Source organism: Sphaerodactylus townsendi, linkage group LG05 (genome assembly GCF_021028975.2).
Source record: "Sphaerodactylus townsendi isolate TG3544 linkage group LG05, MPM_Stown_v2.3, whole genome shotgun sequence".
Classification (NCBI taxonomy): Eukaryota; Metazoa; Chordata; class Lepidosauria; order Squamata; family Sphaerodactylidae; genus Sphaerodactylus; species Sphaerodactylus townsendi.
Genome location: NC_059429.1, coordinates 72,962,288 through 72,968,805, shown reverse-complemented (window position 1 = coordinate 72,968,805; position 6,518 = coordinate 72,962,288).

The following is a 6,518-nucleotide window of genomic DNA, read 5'->3' as shown; positions in this document are numbered from 1 at the left end:
CAATCCAAACTCTACTGCTTGGTTATGGAATGTCCCATTTTGTAGATTGTGATTCCCCTTGTCTCATTATAAAACACAGACATAAATGACATAAATAATTATAATCATGAAGAAGAGGTATAAGTCACCTTGGAAATATTGTCATTCCACCTACAGAGGAAGACCGGTCACAATTTTGCTTAATATAAGTATTTGGTTATAGATAGGGTAGCCAACAGGCCTGGAGAAGAATGTTTTGCTCCTTTAACAGTTTTACTGTGTGGCAATAGAGGGGGGAAGGTTTTAATATCTTGGGGGTAAATAATAGCCTATTAAGCCTATATTATGAAAACCAGTGTGGTTAAGAGGAGTAGACTCTAAGCAGGTTTGTTTCCCCAGTCTTCCAAATAAAGCCTTTAGGGTGGCCTTGGACCAGTCATAGTTCTCTCAGAACTCTCTCAGTCCATGCAGAGGCAAGCAATGGCAAACCACCTCTGAATGTTTCTTGGCGTGAAAACCCAACAAGGTCATCATAAGTCTGCTGTGATTTGACTGCACTTTCCACCACCAAGCCTCTATTGAAAATATGAAGTTCTGACCTGGATGGCCCAGGACAGCCTCATTCATCAGATCTTGGGCTGTAAGCAGAGTTGGTCCTGGTTAGTACATAAATGGGGCACCACCAAGGAAGGAGAGGGTCACTCTGCAGAGACAGCCAGTGGCAAACCAACTCTGTTAGTCTCTGCTTGCCTTGAAAACCGTATGGGGTCATCAAAAGTCAATTTCAACTAGGACGCTTCCCACCACAAAAGGATGGGACACTTTTCTCCATGGTTGGTAACCCTGATTATAGATTTACATTTTTAACAGAAAAAATCATATATAATTCTCCAGAAACTGGTGCTTCCAAGACAATGTCAGGTCTTGGAAACATTAATGGACTTATAGCTATGGTCTAAACTCTGTCCTATGTATTGTCCCTATGTCTATATATGTGTTAGATTTCTGGTCCACTAGCAAATATAGATATCATCAGATAAAAAGAAATGTAATGCTAAGATTCTTTAAAAAAAGTATTCTCTCACTGATGGCTTTGTATAAGATCACATTTGTTGTTCAGGATATTGTATAAATTCCAGAGGGATAGCCCTGTTGCAGCAATAGGAAATGCTGTTTAAACAAAAAAGATTTACAGCTTTTGAACTGCATATGACTTGATATAATCAGAATCAAATTTGAGCTATTACACACTTGACGGTCACCTGGAAAATTTTATAACTTCAGGAGTTTAGTAACGGAGACTGCAGGTTATCACAGCTGGAGGAAATCCCTATTTTTAAAAAATAATGTAATAGAAGAGGGAGATGTCCAGCAGGGGGCAGAGCTGCAGCGGGTATTAAAAGTAGTGATTCCTGCAACAGGTGAGCAATAATACCAACTTGTACATATTTAATTTTATCATGAAGCAGCTGCAAACACAGGTTTATGGCTTCATTAATGCACTAACATTTTCCCATTTGTTAGCTATAATAGGTGTAATGGGTTTGAATTCCACAAATAACTACTCACAGCAGTATAGAATGTGCAGGAAAATTATTTGTGCTCTGTTAATGTCAGCTTCGTAAACTGCAGTTAACCAGCATAAAAAATAACATAAGAATGTAGAATTCATGTCAGCAGTGGGACAGACTTTGGCAGGTACCTGAGAAGCTTTCCTGGGCACTGCTGGCAATTAATGACAATTAGGTATTTTTTCATTCTGAATATCCTACTTATCTAAATGCTGAACATTTGCTCTACTGATATTCCAGGATCCATACTGGCAACTTTTAAAACAACACATTTATCTTGAGGCAAAGCAGCAGTTAAAAGGGTACCGGTATCTTTGCTTTCCAGTGACATTATCTGTTTACTGTTGGTAGCCAGTTCCAGTGCTGTAGTGATAAACATAAACGGCAAGAGAGCTTTAGCAATGAAGAGATTTCTTCCTACTCACAGCACACCAAACTGAATATGAGGATGCTGTAAGAAGCTGCTTGGGATGTTAGGGGAAAAGACAAACTGGCCAGACTTTTACCCGGTGAAGCCAAACTGCTGTTGGGGTCCACTCTCATCTCCGCACAACTGTCTTTTAGCCGGTACTGAAGTAATCAAGAATGTTTTATTATACATACCTAAAATGCTACATAAATGTTTCTCATGGTAAAAACCTGTAGTCAAGTGAAATCTTATATTTAAATCCCAAGCCTGGACTTGATCTTAGTCAAAAGGCCAAGAAGTAATTGTGCTAGTGTGTTATTCCCCTCTTGGGAATTATCATGTCATTGAAAAGGAAAATGGTTTAACAAGCAAATTAACTCAAGAGTTTGTGTAATTAATTCATCTCAGCTGTCTGAGAGGAGAATAAGAAAGCTTAAATTGCCAAGCACACTTCCCTTCTAAAGGCACAGCCAGAGGTAATCTAAGGACACAAGTGGGACTCAGGAGTTAAAATTGTATGGCCACAAACTACAGCTGGTGCTAAAGAGGTCCATAAAATATTATTTCATTTACTCTCTATCCTGCTTTTTTCCCCAGTTGAGACCCAAATAGAATATTAGCAATAGAGAAAATATTAAGATAGTTTCAGAGGATATTTGTGTTGATCTGTGTTTGAAGAGCTGCAGTTCTGACAAGTAGCCTCTGAAAGATCAACAAGATTTTCAGAGTATGAGCTTTTGAGAGCCAGAGCTCCCTTCCTCAGATACTGTTTACTGACAAAGGGAACTTTGACATTCAAAAGCTCATATCCTGAAAATGTGGTTGGTCCACTGGCAGAGCTCTCACAGGACTTCAGGGGACAAATGCCCTGGGCGCTTCTTGTGGGAGTCATGTGAGGGGTGCAAAATTAACCAATTGCTCCCTGCACCGCCCCCTCCTCTGTGCAATCGTGCGCACCCCTTCACTGTCAACCTTGTGGAGGTCATCCTCCTGGTCCTCCTGCTTCCCTGCTCTGGCTGACTCTGTTTCCCTCTAGACTTAAAAAAACCTCAGTCAGTTAGGTATTTATGTCTCCACTATCAGTGAACCTTTCAAGTTATGGTGAGTCCCAATATCATTTTACAGTTTCCCAGCATCCTCAGGGCATCTGAAAATCACTATTTTGTAATTTGCCCTCATCTCTTTCTGTCCCTCCAAAAGGATATTTCCTCCAAACTTCCCCAGCACCCTCAGAGCCTTCATGCAAATGAGCCTTCTTCTCATTGGCTCCTACTTGTTTTGCCTCATGGTGGGGGTGGGGGTGGGGGTGGGGGTGGGGGAGAAAACTGGCGAAAGGGCTGGGATGCAGCCAGCAGGGACAGTAGAGAAGAGATCACGCATGCCCTTCTGAAAATTCCTCTGGCAAGTTTTAAAAGAAAATATGACTTTCTGTTTTTAGTTTTACAGAGGCTTCACGAGGGGGCTAATCAAACTAAAAGCTAGTTTGTGGCTTTTACCTGTTATCTTCCAGCATAAGCACAGTATGATATCTGTGAATTGCATTTGCACAAGATCTTTAATGCATTGAATATGAAAATAATCCCTTTATAGATAATAGCTTAGCCCTATAAAACTGCACTATGCAAACAGCACACAGGCAGTATGAACTTTGGAGATTCAGAATCTGCAGAGTTTACAAAATAATCTCATAAATGCTAGAATGCATCCAGCCATGAAACTTGAATAATTGAACCTGCAAAGTTTTAATTAGTAGTTTTGTAATATTATGTATAAGCCATATAGTTGAAAAATTTATGCATATACATGTATGTACTGTAAGTGTTACATACTTGATTCCGCTTGAAAAATATCTATCTTTAAACCTTCCAATCTTCCCCCTTGCTATTTTTGTTGCCTGTGGCTATTTTGTTTTTGGTATAGCTTTTGGCATATAATTTTACAATACTGTGTCTCTCAAAGTAAGTGCATAATGTGGTTTTTCACGATAGATAGTGGAATGAATTTCAGATACATAATAGTAAGCTAAGGCGTGCAAGTCATATTGCTCCAACCTCCAGGTGGTGGCTGGAGATCTCCTGGAATTACAAATGATTTCCAGGTACAGAGATCAGTTCACCAGGAGAAAATGGCAACTTTGTATGGTAGATTCTGCATTGCACGCCACTGAAGTCTGTCCTCTCTCTGAACCCCCTTTCCTCACGTTTCACCTTGAAAATCTCCAGGTATTTCCCAGTCTGGAGCAGGCAACCCTAGTTCTGCACAATGTAGGAAGTTTTAATAATAGCTTAACATCTTCAATGTTTGTGATGTCTAATTTGTAAACAAAGGAGCCTAGAAGAAAGAGCAGGGGACACAAACACATAGCTGTTTTTCTGTATCTGGGATTGTAGAGAGTGATGTGCTGGAATGCTTGGAATAAACTCCCCACGGTAAACTCATTGAGGTTCAACAAAAAGGAATAGAGGCCAAAGTCTGATGTTGCCTCTTGGCACTGATATTCAGAGGTTTACTGTCTCTGAATATGGAAGTTCTGCACAGTTCCAGCACTCAAGACAGATTTTTCAAGAGCAAGAAAGTAGATTCTGAGTTTGTGCCCAAGCAGCCCTCAGCAGCTTCTGGCCTTGGCTACCCAGGCTGATGAATGCCCCTCCCTCTCTGGGAAGATCCTTTGGGTCATCCAGGGGTTACTTTGGGCTGCACCCTTAGCAATTAGAGGACAAATCTGCAGCACTTGGAGTTCTTGTAGATACAAGTGTGAAAGAGGCATTCAGAGGAAGAGATGGAAATTCAGGCTTGCTTGTACTGTGGCTTATTTGGGCAGGTTTGATATTAATCCAAATTGGCTATTATTTCTGACAATGCCTTGGGAGAAATGCAAAGGAATGAGTGGAGGGTAATAATCATTATTCACAGCAGTAATGAAACATTTTGAAAGCATTCTAAGTCATATGACACTTAAATACTTTTAAGTGTTATAACAGTTGTTAAACATTTTGAAAGCATTTTGAGAAATGTTGTCAAAATTTTTTGTCTCTGCTCCGTGCCATGTCCCATTGCTGTGTTCAGATTTGTGAGTTGAGACATGTTCTATAATGTGATGATGACTTTGGGATGAGCTGGTGCAAAAATCATTCTTTGGTTGTAGTGGGGGAGGGTGGCCTTTGGTCATGGTGGGGGAGGGTGCAAAACTCAGATTTTGCCCTGGGCTCCATTTTCCCTAGCTATGCCTCTGGGTCGGTCTCTCAGGTACTACAAGACACAAAATCAAATTGATATGAAGGATAGTCAAGTGCCTGGAGGAAAAGGTTCACAGAGACTTAATGGGATGCTATTTACTTCACTATGAAAAGCTTCACCTTTTCCACATTTTTTCTAGGCTTCTTTGCAAACCTATTGTGTATTCTTTCTTTTAATGAATTATTGTGACTATTATGTCTGTCAAATATATCTTAAACCCCAAATAAAAACACTTTTGACTTTTAGATCATTAAAGGGTAGGTTATTGCAAAGCAAATCAGTGCTACAGGCAGCAGAAAGCCTTCAGCAGTGTGCACTAGTAGAAAGTGGGTGTGTTCAGGTCATGATCCTTGGCAGGAAAATGTTGCTGTTAAAAATGGATCTGTTTTCATCTGTGAACTGTTGGAAGATACTCTGTCATATATTAAGTCATAATGAATAAGACAATCAACATGACCTTAATTAGAAGGCAGTTCTGCTCATTCCCCACTGCCTAAGAACAGGCAAATACATACTGGATTTTGGTGGTTGTCCAATTTTTTTTTAGAATACAGGAGAAAGAGAATTTCAGTATTAGGGACCAGCCCCCTAAATGGTCAGCATACACCCCAATGGCTGCAAACCTCAACTTATGTCATGAAGATGCTCATGTCATGAAAAACCACAGGTAAGGCTGGAGAGGTTGTTTCTCATGTAGCTTCTTGCAAAGCTGAACGGATAGATCTAGCTGAACAGATATATCTAAATTCAGTCATGGAAATGGTTATGGTAGGAACATCCTACATAGTCAAACCCCTACATATAGACATATCACTTTGCAGGAGCCTGTGGCTCTGTTGGGACAGCAGCGCTTCACCATCCCTTCTCCATTGTGGGAGGGTATTCACTGTACTCTAAAGGGCATAATTACAGGGACACCTGGAGTGTGATTGAAGAGACTAGCCTTTGGGTCAGTCAGAGACACCCTTCTGCCCAGCACTTTTTCAAGTGTAACCCCCATACATTTATATATGCAAACCTGACATGTGAGAGAAAAAGCAGAGATGCCACCTGAAAGCATTGGAAGAGGGGTGAAGTAGAAGATGCAGTCAGAACTTGTACTTATGCCCTCTGAAGAGTGAAGGGCACATAGACCCTCTCTGTAGGCATGTCCATATACAGCCTTGAAGTCTGATATACAGTAGTGGCTAATTTGATTTTGGTTTCTACCAGCCAGGATGGCATAGAGAAATCAATTTGACTGATACCAGCAGCTCTATTAACAAAAGTAACTGATCATACAGATTAAATCTGAGGTCTGCTTTGTTGTTAGAAAGGAAAGT